The 15,560-nt window shown below is 44.3% G+C and overlaps 1 protein-coding gene across 3 annotated transcripts in view; it reads left to right on the top strand.

Annotated features, from left to right (window-relative positions):
* Positions 1-15,560, top strand: part of LOC132578874 (protocadherin-11 X-linked-like) — a 1,063,113-nt gene that overhangs the window by 15,093 nt on the left and 1,032,460 nt on the right. For 2 of the 3 annotated variants that reach the window (XM_060248967.1, XM_060248969.1), the window contains exon 2: positions 13,116-13,262. The exons of the other annotated variant lie outside the window; for it this stretch is intronic. The gene's annotated coding sequence lies outside the window, so the exon portion shown is untranslated. The remainder of the gene's footprint in view (positions 1-13,115; positions 13,263-15,560) is intronic. 3 annotated transcript variants of the gene reach the window in all.

Below are 15,560 nucleotides of genomic sequence, written 5' to 3'. Positions count from 1 at the left end.
ACATTTATGGTTCTGTTCCTATTTTAAAGCTGCTTGTTAGGCACCTGCATTTGGATACCTACCCAAGTCAACAAACTGAGCACACCTGTTCACTTAACTTTGGGAAGGTAATGAATCTGAATGACATTTCCTCTCATATGGAGTTCCAAATGAAGCCCGGTTGTTTATCTGGCAATGTCACAGTGTCTGTACTTGTGTTCTGCTTTCTGTTACCAGTTCCCACACTAAGGCTGCAATCCTTAGAACACTTTCCTGGGAATAAGTTCCATTGGATAAAATGGGACTTACTTCTGAGTAGTCTTATTTAGGATTTTTTTGCTATGATTGATCTTCCATGGCAGTGAGGGATAGGGAAAGAACAACTTGGCAAATCCAGGCCTGACAGACATGTTGGCTGACAGGAAAACATAGCCCATGTTTCTGCCAAACAGTAACCCTGCTCAGATGTTAAGGTGGCTAGACACACAACCTGCATATACTTGTGTACTAGGGTTGCCAAGTCTTACCCTGACTCCAGCTACATCAGTGACATCATCACACTGGGCATGTTGTGCCAGGGACACTCTAGCATTTGGGTTAAAAACTATGGTACCATATAGTTTTAACATGAATGCTAGAGTATTCCTAGTGCAACATGCCCAGCACAATGATATCACTTCCAGGTGATGTCATTGCACCAGACATGTCACACAATGATGGAGCTCTTTGGGGGTGGGAACCTCCTCCCCCAGCAGGATCTTGCCAGCTGTATTGTGTACGAAGAGCCAGTGTATGTTCACTTTACATATAAAACCAGGGGTCAGTACCTGGGTAATTGTGGGGTTTACATCATACAAATGAGGACCTGTGATGTGGCAGAGATCTCTTCTCCCCACATTCCCTCTCCCACTCACCTGCAGCTGCCAGACCCACTGCCTTCCTCCCTGCTCTCAGCATCTCAGCTAGAGCTGCTCTGGGCAAACTCAAAGATGCTTCCTCCCTCCCCTTCTGGCTATGGATGGACTTGGAGCAGCAGCCAGCATGTTACACTGGTGCTGCCAGGCCCAGAGCAGGTACTGGTGTCCTCTGCTGCAATGGTTGTGTCCAACCAACTGTTGGTGGGGCTTCTGAGCTATGCTGCAACTGCTGCCAAACTCAGCGTGGCTCTCCTGACCCACTGCTGAACACCAAGATATTTTTAATTTACTTTAATTTTCAAATTTTCAATTTAAGCCCCCCTTTTTTATTTTTCAGATATTTCTGCAAACCTGTGAAGTGTCCCAAGTCTGCAGAAAAAAAATATTTAGTCTTCATGTGGCCCCAATCCACATATTTAAGAATCTGCAGATGGCAGCCCTTGGTAGTTAATAGTATATAGATGCTGAGCTGTAGATGCATTGGATGTAGCATGAGAATTACTCAACACGTGTATAAAGAAATATCATGTACATGGACAGTAGCACTCATTGTAAGTTGTGAACAGAGCTGTTAGCATGCCTGACTGGTGTCTGTGGACAGTGTTTTCTCTTAATAACATTATAGGTTACTTGGGAAGGGCTCTGAGTTAGAGAGCCAGTTTGGTGTAGTGGTTAATTGTGCGGACTCTTACTGGAAGAATTGGGTTTGATTCCCCACTCCTCCACTTGCAGCTGCTGAAATGGCCTTGGGTTAGCCATAGCTATCACAGGAGTTGTCCTCACAGGGTGTCTGTTGGGGGGGGGGGAGAAGATATAGGAGATTGTAAACCGCTCTGAGTCTCTGATTCAGAGAGAAGGGCAGGGTATAAATCTGCAGTCTTCTTTGTAAACAGAATTGGTGTTTACTAGAGCCATGTTAAATCTGAGTGCATAAATTCTAAGACTGGACTAATGAACTTGCTTGGAACTGATGGAAGAAGACAGAGCAATGAAGACTCAAAGTTTTTTACTTGCTCTCCACCCCACCCTGGGTAGTCCAACACACATCTGGTGCCTCAGCAAGACAGAAGTGCCACTATGATACTTGGGGATGGGCAGCTAAAGAGCCGGATGTTGGTCTTGCTCTCCTGTATTCTCTTCTCTCTCCACCCTCCCTCCCAGTAGACTGCTTGTCTGCTTTGCAGACTGAACTCTGTTAGGCTTCCAGCTCTAAGGGGTTGGGGGAGGGAGAGAGAGAGAGAGAACAAAGAGTGGGACAGTGCAAGTTGAGAAAAGGACCAGTTCTTGTGCAGCCTGCAAGGATGTGATTAAGCAGACGTCTGCCCTTTCATATATATATTGCAGTGGGCGGGGGGAACTGGGTGTACATATTTGTGTTACCAAAAAAGGAGCATGCAGGAGAAGGGAGATAGTAGCTTGCACCTTATCTCACTGTGAGAAGCATTTTAATTTTCTCCCAGTAGCCCACTGACTCTTCATTGGATAGAAGGAAGTATAAATTAGGCACGGGTTGGAAGAAGGATGTCGGACTGAACAAAACTAATTCAGAGTTCTTGTATTTCGGGGTTTAGCTCTTCTTACTTTTTCTGTTAGCTGTGAGCATAATGCAGCCCCTCCACACTTCCATCAGGAATCCTGAAAGGAAGAGAGAAGGCTCTTTGAGGGACATTCTGAATGACTTGTAAATTTGGGAAGAGTCTCCCTTGTGTGAGGGTACCATGCCTGGACATTTCATCCTAATGGAATGGAAGTTACAGTTGGGAATATGAAACAACTCTTGAATTGACAGCCTGAAACGAGACATAGTAGTATTAGTGTCCAAGCAAACTTTTAAAGAATAAAACAAACCAGCCTGTAAAAAGCATCCCTGCCCATCCCTTCTACTTATGTGGTGATTTTGCATTTTTGGGAGGCTTACATTCCCATATTAAATTTAGCACCACAAGGAACTCATGGAAAAGACAAACATTCAGGATGAACTCAATATTGTTGCAATTGAAATCAATGCTAGTCAGCAGTACAAGGCTCTCCAGGATCTCTTTGGTGTTCTGGTGCCTGGATCAGAGTTCAAGAAGGTGAGATGAGGACAGAATGCCTTGGCTACTGTGCGGGTGACCAGGACATCAACCACTCAATAGGGTTCCATATTAGGGTTCCATATTAATCTTGTCACTCAAGAGGGTTACACTGAGGGGGTCTGTCTTTTTTTCCAAAGGGGTGTTTACACCAATCAGACTGTCTCAAGAAGGGCTTTGCTCCAGTTGTTTATAAGCAAAGTGGTTCTCCTTTGCTGAGGTGTGTGTTTGTAGCTGCGTCTTTCAGTCACAGGGTCAGATGTTCGTCTGATGCAGTCAGTGCTACAGTCTTGGGAGTTGGAATCGAATTCTGTGTCCCTCCCCTTTACTACACATATTGTTTATCAGTACTGGGGGGAGAGAGAAAGCTAGAAGAGGTGACAGCCATTCCAGTGGGATGTGATAAATCTGTGGTGTAGATGAGTCATCCCCCCCACCCCCATGATCCAGTAGGGAAAGACAAGGAACCTCCCCATTATGTATTTGCTCCACCCTTCCTCCGAGGAGGCCAGGGTGGAGGATCCATTCCCATTTCATTCTCACAACCCAGTGAAGTCTGGGGTGGAATGACTGGCCCAAGGTCAGCCAGCAATCTTCAAAGCAGAGTGGGGATTTGAATGGAAGTTTCCCAAGGCCAACACTCCAGGCACTACCATCAAATTGGCTCTTGAAAACAATCAGGGAAGAGGTCTAGCTTTAAAAGAGAAAATGAGTACCAAAGTAGAGCAACTGAATCCTGCCTTCTGATTGCACCTTACTTTGTTCAGCTTAGATGCTTGAATCATTCCTCTGTCTACCGGCAGTCTAATGTTAGAGCCTGGCTTGGAAAAAGATTCCTCAAGCACTGGAGTGTGGCACGTTAAGGTACTTAAATGTGGAAAGTGAAAAGTCAGTAATACCTGCCTCTTTGGCATGTGTGGAAAGTGAAAGAATGTGACCAGCTCTCTTGGTCAGTGGTTTGGTGTATTTTTCTCCCTTCCAATTGATGGTTTGCAGATTGTTTATGATAAAGCTCTTAGTGAATGATCGCATGTAGAAGGGAGTAGAACTGGATGGTGCTGGCAGGCTCCACCCCTCTAGACACATGCACTGGGGCACATGTATACGGCCTGTGTGTGTACACACCTGTGCAAGCAGTGTGCTTGCTATTGGGAGCCATTGGGAAATGCTAGGTTCCTAATGGTGTGTGTGTGGGGGGGGGGGACTGTCCATGCACAAAAGTGCCTATGCTTTCAATGTGTGTACTTACAAATAATGCATAGGGTATTGCTGTGAAGCCCTTGCTGCTCCCATACCTGTTCATTGTCCAGTCTTAGAAGGCTGGAAAAAGATTGGTGGGACTAGTCAGCTACTAGGTCTAGGCTAAACATCATTGCAAAAACATGTCCCAGCCAGTGTGTGGGATGTTGTTAATAAGCACACGCAACTGCTCACAGAGGAAGTTTATTACCCCAGAATGTTGACAGGGAATTGGGAGAGAGGATTGGCCAGGAGGCAGAATTTTTTCTCAAGGCTTAGAAAAGAGTTTGGATTGGGAGGCAGGACAGACAAGGTGCTGGAAGCCAGTGGGAAAAAAATAATGGAAAATGACATAACAGCTTCAGGGACTCGGAAGGCTTCGCTGAAAACTATCCCGCCCCCTTCTGTGAATATTCAGTCAGCCAGATCTTTGAGCTGCAGGCCCCTTGCATGGCACACAACTGCTGTTTCCCACCTTGAGTTTTTAAGTTAAGGCAGGCAAAAAAAAAAATGGAAAATAAACAAAATAACCTGTGATTTACCCGCCCTCCCCCCAATCTGGGCATGTATCTAATTTGTGCTCCCTGTGAGCAGAGAGAAAAAAAAGTAGCAACATTTTAATTTTTTTCCCCTTCCTCTGGCTGGCTGGATTTCTTGTTCGGTGAGATTGCCTTTAAATTGGGCCAGTAATTTCTCAAACTCTGACCTGGAGATGCCACCCGACAACAGTTAATTAGAGGGAGGCTTTCATTCTGTTGGTGTTTGTGTAACTCCAATTTATATTGATGGAGGCTTTGTGTGCAGCGAGAGAGCCCAAAGCCCTAGATCATGCCAAGTCCAAACAGATGAGCGCTTGTTCGCTTCTCCATGGGTGATGGTCCATGCAATACACAGGCCGGGGCTTTCCAAGTCGAGTTCCACTGACATTCTGCAGGGCTGCTCAGGGTTTGAGTGGAATCCTGCAGCCCCGCCAAACCGACAGAATATCACTCTGAAAAATCCCGGGAGCTGTAGCGAAGTGTAGTGACAGTGTGGAATCTGCTGCATGCTTGTGATTCAGTTTTATTTTATTTTTCTGTATACTCATGCTACAACATTATGCTTTCTGTATTCGTCAGTATCTCTATTTTGTGATGCTGTAGAAGCGTGTACAAAGCCAAGGACATTGGGTAGGTTTTGTCTCTGCTGTTTCAACCCCCAGAGTCCTACTTTTGTTTTATTTAACCCTTTTCCAAACCAAACTCTTTTTGTGCCACTTCATTTCTTGGTGGCTTCTTCTAAAAATAATTGTTTTTAAGTAGTTTATCATATTAGCATTATGTATGCTCAGTGTGTGTCACTTATATGTACAAACGCTGTAGAAAACCCACAGGACATGTATACAAAATACAAATGAGTTGACAAACCAACAACAAAAATAGAATATTGAAACCATTTTACAATCTGAGGCTGATTAAGCAACTATTTCCCTGTCTTTCCTCGTGTGACTTGGCAATGGTGATTCATGCAATGCTCAGTTCCAGAATTGATTACTGTAATACTCTCTGTGTGGGGCTACCCATGAACTTAATCTGGAAACTCTAGCTGGTACAAAACATGACGGTGTACTTCCTGTCTGCGAGGTTCATGTGGGTGAATGTTCAGTCAGTGCTGTACCAGCTGCATTGGTTGCCAGTCGAATACCAGAGACCAGCATACCTGCAGGACTCTTTCTTCATATGTGCCCTGCAGGGCCTTGGGCTCTGCTAAGCAGCACTACTGTCAGTCCCCAGCACAAGGGATGTCCTTCTGGCCTCAACCAGGGCCTTTTCAGTTCTGGCCCCAACCTGGGGAAACACGCTCCTATCTGAAATCAAGGCCCTGTGGGATTTGTTATAACTCTGCAGGGCCTGTAAAATGGAGCTGTTCTGTCAGGCCTCTTTGGTTGAGGCAGCGGATGTCCAATGACATTGCCCTCCCCTGTGTCAGCTGCCCATGGCATTTTTATATTCATTGCCCTTGGGAGTGGCTGATTTTATTCCATCTTGACTCATCGCCTGCCCTAGCATGGGTTTAGCACACTTAATAGGTCATCAGTTGCTGAACTATTGGCTAGAGAACCCAGATCATTATGTCATCTTGTGTAATTTTGTAACCTATTTTAATATTTAATAAAAGCGCCCTGGCACAGAGTGGTAAAGCTGCAGTACTGCAGTCCTAAGCTTTGCTCATGGCCTGAGTTTGATCCTGGCGGAAGCTGGGTTCAGGTAGCCGGCTCCAGGTTGACTCAGCCTTCCATCCTTCTGAGGTCAGTAAAATGAGTACCCAGCTTGCTGGGAGGAAAGTGTAGATGACTGGGGAAGGCAATGGCAAACCACCTCGTAAAAAGTCTGCCGTGAAAACATTGTGAAAGCAACGTCACCCCAGAGTCAGAAATGACTGGTGTTTGCACAGGGGGACTACCTTTACTTCTTTTAATATTTTATTTTAATGATTATTTAATTTTGAAATTGATGCTCTATTGGCATGCTGTGAGATTCTCTGAGCCCACTTGTAGGGTAGGGTGGGATATAAACTGCAATAAATACATAAACACAGGGCTTTTTTGTAGCAGGAACTCCTTTGCATATTAGGCTACACCCCCCTGATGTATCCAATCCTCTAAGAACTTACAGTAGGCCCTGTGCGAAGTGCTCTGTAAGCTCTTGGAGGATTGGTTATATCAGAGGGGTCTTACCTAATATGCAAAGGAGTTCCTGCTTCAAAAAGCCTTGAATAAACCCTTGACAAATTTTTATCCATTTGATTCATTTGTACCCTGTCTTTCTCCCCCATGTGGACCTAAATTGGTTTACCATGTCCTCCTCTCCCTTTTATCCTCACAATGACCCTGTGAGGTAGGTTAGACTTCCAGTGAGCTTTCGTGGCACAACTGTATTAGTGAACATAAAAAGAAAGGAAAACACTCTCTCGTATCTCTGTATGGTTCAAACATGGCTTTGCATTACAAATGCTGCAAAACCCATGCTGCATTGTGACATATATGTGCACAATGGCAGCTTCTGAATTCACTGTTGTGCATGCATATAGAGTTGCACTGCAGCATGTGAATTTTATTTCACAGTGTTAGAGAGCTCACAGTATTGTGAGAGTCCAAATGTACAAGAAGGCACCAGTGATGTGGGATGGGAAATTTTCCAATGCTATTTTTCCCTTGAAAAATTTTTCATCCTACGTACAGGACTTTTTTGAGCAGGAACGCACAGGAACACAGTTCTGGCTGGCTTGGTGTCAAGAGGTGTGGCCTAATATGCAAATGAGTTCCTGCTGGTCTTTTTCTACCCAAGAAGCCCTATGTTAAACAATGGTGACATCAGGGAGTGTGGACTAACATGCAAATGAGTTCCTGCTGGGCTTTTTCTACAAAAATGTCCTGCCTGCATATGTAAATGTAGTCTACTTATAGTTGTCAAGGCTGATGTTCTGCAGGTTAAGCATGTTAGTTGGGCTAAATGTGGGATACAAAGCATGGACAACTCCTGTGCTTGTACATGGTGCATTTTTTTTCTTTTGCTAACATTAAACATTAAAATTATTTGTTAAAATTTCCAACAGATTTTTTGATTCTGATCACTTGGAGGTACATACTATGATGGACTGTTGTTGTTTTAAAATAGACCCACAAAGTTTGAAGATAATAGATTTCATGAGTCCCAGTGACTACAACTGTCAAGGAATTTATTTAGGAGCGCATGTAGGAGCACTAGGAAAATGCATTCCTATGGTCAGTTGCAGCATAAAACAGTGGAGTTGTGGTTCTAATTGAAAGTCCTTGAAAGCAATTGGTTAATGTCCTAATTTCTCATCTGGACATCTGGTTGTTTGGTTGGTGGCCCTTTTGTGTTCATGAGCATGTGACTTCACATTCTCTGCCTTTGATGGCACCATGTCTTATGCCGCATGCCCATTTCTTCACTCTACTGCATGTTGTTTGACACCAGGGCAATGTTTGAAGTGACTGAGAACTAATGTGGTAGATGAAAAAAAGTTCTTCTTTTTCCAGCAAGTGAAGGCTAAAAAAATTGGGCCTGTGTGTTTCAGGGTGGAGGAAAGATGACCAAAGGAAAGATGACCTCCACTGTCTTGTTGGGTTGGAGAAGACATTTGTCTCTTTAAAACACTTCTCCAAGCCAAGCCAACTGGAAACTTAGAGAATGCATTTAAAGTTAATTGTTTTCACCTCTCTCTCCCATCCTCTTCCCAGTCTATTAGCTTTCCTCCCTCCCTCGCTCCCTCTCTTCCTTCCTATTTTGTGGCTTTCAAACATCTGATGTTCATGTCTTGTGGCTCTCAAACATCTGACATTTATTCTATGTGGCTTTTGTGTGAAGCAGCTTTGGCCATCCTTAGTATAGGCAATGAAATACGGGGCATGTAGAAAACTGGTGGAACATTCTCCCATCTCCTGTAATGCTGGAGCTCATAGCCCTTAATGAAGCTGATGAATAGAAGGGTCAAGATGGGCAGGTAAAAAGTACTTAACACAATTTATAATTAATGTATGGCGCAGTCTGAGGAGGTAATGATAGCCACTAGTTTTGTTGGCTTTAAAAGGGGGCTTGTAAAATCAGTTTGGTTATAAGAGCTTGTTTTTGGTTTTGTTTATCTTATGTGTGCGCGCGTATGTGTATGTGGTGCGCTTGCATGCCTGGAAGTCATGGTGACTTCTGGCGACCTTGACCGGGGCTAGGACTTTTCCATAGAGGTGGCTTGATGTTTCTGTCTCTGCATCTGGGCCCTGGTATTCCTTTGGAGGCCTCCTTTCCAAGTACTTGCCAGGGTTGGCCCTGCTTAGCTTTGGAAATCTGAGACTTCTTGTGGTACTGAAGGGAAGGCTTTAAATCCAATCTCCTCCTCCTCTTTCTTTTTTTCTTCTCCTCCTCCTCCTCCTCAGACTGACGTGCTCCCTCCCTCCCATATGGTTAGCATTAAGGTATTTTGCTGGAAGCTCCTGTTTTGGGTATGCCCTTAGTTTCACTTCTTGGTGTGTAATTCATTTTAGAGGGTGTTGTATTTTCAGGATTTATTGTATTATAAACTTTTAGAAAGAAAACTTGAAATATATATATATTAGACGTTAGAGTAAGTGATTTAGAAGAGACTGGCAGGTGGTGCTGTACGGCTGTCGCAGAATTAATGAAGTTCTGAAAATGCTGTGACTTCAGAGTATTGGATCACTGTCATGCTCTAGTCATGGTGAGACGAAAAGTCTTCACCTTTTTGCTGAAGAAATGGAAGAACAGCATTGGTGGAAGGGCGGTGTCAAACAGAAAAGAGTGGTGCTTGTTTTCTGATCAGTTTTGGGAATCGATGGTGACATAGCCGCTGGAATGGCTTAATTTGCATATTTGTCCAAAGAGTCATTCCGTGTGTTTTGTAGGTTTTAAAAGGGAAAAGGAGAGAGAGGGGATAAGGAGGGGATGAAAGATCTAGCAAATCTCAAAGGGATTGTAGCAGACGATGATGAAAAGGAATTTTTAGAGGTCTTGGAACTCCTCCTAAAATATACATCTGACAATCCAATTTTAGGAGATGTTGTGTCGAAGCAGCAGTTTATAGGATTTTACGTAGAAGTCCTGGAGCTGGCAGCTGCTCTTCATTTTGAGGGCCTGATTCTGCTGCGGACTCTGTGTTTTGGTGCTGGTCGGCTGAGGCTCCTTGCCTTGCATGGCAGTGCACTGCCCCAGAAAAGCTGTTTTGCCATTTCAGTGTGGGAAGGATGGATGCTAAGAGGAGAAATGCCAGCTGCTAATTGGTTTTTCCCACTAGGTAGGTTCTCGGCCCTCCGTCTATCTCAGCTGTGGAGGTGATAATTTAACAGTCCTGTGAAACAGACAACTAAGGATTGCTGAGAGCATGTATGCTGCATTGTTTGGATTCTGAAAGTGATGTGAAAACGTTTTGTAATCGCGTTAGCAACAACATTGTGAATTTCTGATCTCCATCACACTGGCTGCTTCTGGTGGGAACTAAACTGAGCAAAATGGGGGAAAAGGGGGATACGGCAAAAAAAAGAAAGCCCCACATCATTTCCCCTCAAGGCAGATTCTTGTGAGAGAGGTGTGTTGTTTTATTATATACAAAACAGTTCTGGCCAAATCAAGAGCATAGCCCAACCTTGAATATATCCAGGGCTGGTAGGACAAGTTTCTTGCCTTTCCAGTTAGATGCCTTCTGTCTATTGGAATAAGGTTTCTATTTCTTGGCTAGGTGTGGGATTCTTGCAAGGCTTGGTTTCCAAATGCTGGGGGTGGTAGTTGTGATTTGTTCTACTTAACAGTAGCGGAGCCGGTGTGCTGCATTGAAGGCTTCTTATTGCTGTTTATATTGTATGTGCCTGGGAGTTGAGTGACAGGTACATTATAGAAATGGGAGGAAATAATTTTGTTGCTGGATTTCAGCAAGGTGTTTGACACGACATTATGGCATTTCCTTGAAAGATTGGTGAAGACGGCAGGGGAGTATGTCTTTTACATGTCTGAATGCAAAGTTATGGGGGGGGGAGCAGAACAGTTGTGTGGGGCTGCCGAATGAAAAGATTTGACTGGTTGCTACTGAGGTGTTTACCCAGGTGTTGGTTCCTTCTGCAGAACTTGGAGGAGGGAGGGGGAATAAGTCCTTGTCCTGTTATTCCAAAGACTGCTCAAAGGCTCTCTTTTTCCAAACTTTTGAGGGTTAGGCCTTTTGAGACATGGAGACAAATGACAAATGGGGTTGTGTCCTTTTTACTGCCAGAACAATGTTTGCCAACTGAAAAGCTGATGCAGTGTCATAGCAAAGTGTCTGAGCCAAACAGCTCCAGATTTGATTCTCGCTTTTAGCAATGAATTTGCTAGGCAGCCATAGGCAATGGGGGTCTGCAAAATGAAAGAGCTCGATTTGGGTCGCTTTTAAAAACTGGAACCTGACTATTGAATTATCAGGATTAAAGCAGGCCATCCTAAAAAAAAAAAAAAAAAAAAACAATTGGAAGGCAGCTTCCATGCTTTTCAGTGGAAAACATTTCTGTTTGTATTTTCCCCATTCACCACTCCTTTTGAGTGAAAGTCTTAGGAGCTGCACCCTCTTGTCTTCCAGACTTCAAGATATACATTCTCCCTGTTCTAGAAGCAGTGAAAATCCTCACTTGCGGAACAAACCCAGGAAGATGTGAACTTACATGTTGCTATATCACACTGCAATTTTGTCTTGTTATACCACCCTGTTGGACCATCCTGCTGTACTATTAACTGGTTATTGGAACTGATTTTATTGTGTTTTTATTGCATTTTTATTGTGATTGTCTTGTTATTTATATTGATGTAATTTACTTTGATGTACTCTGCCCTGAGTTCCCATGGGGGAATGGGTGGAATATAAATAAACAAATAATAATAATAAGCATTTCACATCATTCTTGGAGTCATGGATGTGCTATGTTTTCATCTCTCTTTTTCAAGGGGGCAGTGTAAGCAAAACCTTGTCTTGTGCCTTGCCATAGTATGTTTCTTTTAGGCTCCCAAACCTAACCAAGTATTGATCTCAGGCCTGCTGCAGGAAGTGTATACTATGCGTGGCTGTGGCCCTCATCTGCGGATACCCGAATCCACAGATTGGAACCGCACAGTTGCTAAACAGATTGTTTGTTTAACTTTCCCTCAAATTAAAAGTTTTAAAAAAATCAAAACAGTCTGCACATGCAGTGACAACACACTTTGTTGCTGCGATTGGGAGCTGCTGTCCATGGTGGTGATGCATGCTGCAAGCCATGCTAGGCAGGTGCTGGGAGCCACTTGAGGCTTGGAATAGTTTCCAGATACTGCCGCCTCTGCAAGTGGACTCTGAAGTGAGTGGCTGGCCGTGATGCTCTGTACTCCTGGTGCTTGGGGAGGGGGGCAACAGTGGGAGGGCTTCTAGTGGCCTGGCCCCACTGATGGACCTGCTGATGGCACCTGGGTTTATTTGCCACTGTGTGACAGAGCGTTTGGACTGGATGAGCCATTGGCCTGATCCAATGTGGCTTTTCTTATGTTCTCTTATGTTCTTATGACATGTCTACTCAACAATAAGGGGGTCAGATCCCCTCACAGTTTTGCTTGCTGCCCCTTGTCTCTTTTGTAAGGAATCTAGGAGGGTAAAAGCAGTAGGGAAGCAGGGCTATCTGCACTTACTTGTGATCTCTCTTGGTCTAGAATGAGCCTGATAGCATTCCTGGGATTTTGAGAAACAGTGGACATCAACACCAAACGGGTGCCCAAGGGGTAGGCAATGTTGAGTTTTCAAGCCAAAGCTGGGTGTCTGTACAACTGAGGCAGCTGCATCTGAGAGGGGTGCTCCTTGCAGTTGCAAAGGAAATGTCTCCTGGGTTCCTCTAAAGCCCAAGCTAAATTTGATCTTTCATACATGACCACCATGTGCCATCTCCAGTGGAGCAAGTAAAAGATGTCTGGTGGTGCTTCAAGTGAGGAAGCCAGCAATGGGTGGAGGTTGAAGGTCCTGATCCACAATGGATGCTTCCTTTGGAATGGAGTTTCCATGGGGAACTAACAGGAGCAATATGACTGCTAGTCCCTGTGATGGTCACGTGTTAAATGTCACATCAAATTTGGACTGTAAGAACCTCCTGAACAGAAGGGGTGCAGTAAAGTAAGGAACAGCTCTTAGCTGTGGGTAAAAGATGCCACTTCCCTTCAGTTTCCAAAGAAAGCTAAGGGATTGTTCGTTATGCCACCACATGATAAAAGCATGGATACATAAGTATGTGCCTGTGGCAGAACCGAGGCGCATGGACTGCAGTGTACCCGCCTGGGGAGAGTTCAGCACATTGTTATTTAGCTTGGAAGGAGCAACCTGAAGCACTCTGATTATTTTTTTCTGTTCCATTCAGGCTCCTTTGAATTTTATCCCTAAGACTCATGAAACACATTGACATGCATCATGTTGGGGATTACTGGTCTCAAAGCACTCGCTGCGGTGGTTGTCTTGTAAAGGGAGCGGAACCGTAGTCTCTGCTTCTCCTTTCCTTAATTGACAGGTGAGTTCTTTATCCCAGGGGAGGGAAGTCATTGCCTCTCTTCTTATCTGTCCTGCATGGGGAACTTCCATCCCTGCCTAGTAAAGCTCTAGCAAACCTGTACTTACCTACTCTCAGAAAGCTCTGCCAAAGTCATTAAAGTGCAGTGGCTGACATTTTTGCACACAATATTTCTGTTTTCTGCTGATCAGGACCGACCTGTTTGGTGGTCCAAAGTTGTGTTACCAATCATGGTTGAACAGCATGGTTGACCAGCAGCCACAAATCTTCACATTTCCAAGCACTGAAAAGTCTTTCTGAGTATTTATTGCCTGCCATTTTAAACTGGATATGACAAAGACTTGCATTATGGGAAACATTCCTGACTATCCTCCTACACTGCTGCATGGATTTGTAGGGTAGGGTTGCCAACTGCTGGGGTGGAGCCTGGGGAGGACAGGGACAAGACCATAGAGTATACCCTTCAAAGCATTTGTTTTCTCCAGGGGAACTGATCTCTGTAATCTGGATATGAGCTGTAATTCTGGGGGATCCCCAGGTCCCACCTGGAGGCTGGCATCCCTAAGCACTTTGTGTGAAGATCCTCAGTGGATTGGGAGCCACATGTGATTCCTCTGAGCACTGCTCTCTAGTTTAATTTATTTTTATTTATATCCCACCCTATCCCGCAAGTGGGCTCAGGGCGGCTTACAACAGTAAAAACAGACATCAAAATTAAAACATCATATAACAGTTTCAGTACATCAGAACAGCATATACAGAAGAAATAGGCACTATTTCAGGCATAAGTGGCAAACATATAACAGCACATATAGCCAATGACCCTATATAAGCACCATGAGTGTAAAATGGTGGGGAGAAGTGATGACATTCAAAGGGATGCCCGCCGGATCAGCTAAAAGCATTGAACAGTTGATATGGCGCATACCCTATATTCCAGGAGACTGAGCAACCCAGTAGGGGGCTGGTGGTTGACAAATGGTTCTTACCTTGATGCAGCTCCCACTGAAGGGACTTCCACTGGTTATTCTGCAAGCATCCCTGAACTGCAGGCCTTATGTCAGGGGTGGAAGTAAAGGGTCTGGTCTTCCCAGTAGCCCCCCACCATTCTGTGCAGCCTCTGGGCTCCCATCCCAGCACCTGGGCAGCTTTCAGCTTAGAGAATCATTTTTTTTTTTTTTTTAGTATCCAGACTAGTGAAGAGTTCTGAAAGCTTGCAAACTGGTTTGTTCCCTAAGTCAAATGTGTAGGTTTTTCCCCCTCATAAGGGCTGCCTAAGTTCCTACAGTGATGGGGAGAGACAACTCTGTTTGCTCAGAGGTACTTTGGTAATTGAAGAAGTTATATTTATATATAGAATATTAATAGTTGCACACTAATAGAAGGTAGGTATGTATTTGGTAGGGTGGTGCAAAGGTTAAACAGTGGTCGTGGCTCTTTTGTTTGATGGGAACTGTCAATGCACCTCTCTACGGGTTGCAGTGACTTGGAATATTTGCAATACTTGACATTGCCTTCACTCTGTTCCAGGTTTCCAGTTTAGAACAAAGATAAGCTGGGACATAACTGGGCTTTGTCAAAAGAGATGCATGGTTTAAAAAAGGGGTGGAGAATGTTCTCCTTGAACCCCGGTATGTTGGGAGTTTGGAGGAACCTAATGAAATCGATGAGCAAAATGATCACTGGCAAAAGGAATTATTACTTCACAGAATGCGTGGTAATGTGTGGAACTCACTACTACAGGATGGCTACTAACCTAAATGGCAGTAAAGGGGGACGGGGTTAGATAACTTCATGGATGATCCGTCCATCAATGTCTATTGTGGTGGCTAACTGGAACTTCCATGTTTAGCGGCAGTATACTTTTAAATGCAAGTTGCTGGGGAGGGGAGCAGTAGGAGGAACCTCCACCTTCTGTGTCCAGCTTATGGGCTTCCCAGAGTATTCTATTTGACTGCCATGGGAAACATCACGTTGGACTGGAGGGGTTATTGACCTGTTCCAGCAGGTTGCTCTTGTATTCACCAGATCAGGGGGGGAAATAAGGAGGCAAGGATAAAATTATCTTGTTCACTCAGCTTGATGATGCAGTTCTGAAAATCAGGCAGGAATGAATCTCAGCAGGTCTTAGGAGGCAGCTGATTAGGAAGAAATACTATAACCAGAGACATGTTGTATAGCTTGTGCAACTTTCTTTAGTCCAAATTTAGTTTACTCCCTTCACTAGATACAGGGTTGAATCAGGAGGAGTCCTACTGACCTTTGGACCCAAGTCTACATTGCTCTGCATGCTCTCCT

This window comes from Heteronotia binoei, chromosome 11 (genome assembly GCF_032191835.1).
Source record: "Heteronotia binoei isolate CCM8104 ecotype False Entrance Well chromosome 11, APGP_CSIRO_Hbin_v1, whole genome shotgun sequence".
Lineage (NCBI taxonomy): Eukaryota > Metazoa > Chordata > Lepidosauria > Squamata > Gekkonidae > Heteronotia > Heteronotia binoei.
Note: the sequence above shows the minus strand (reverse complement) of the source record. Positions and strands in the feature narration are given on the sequence as shown.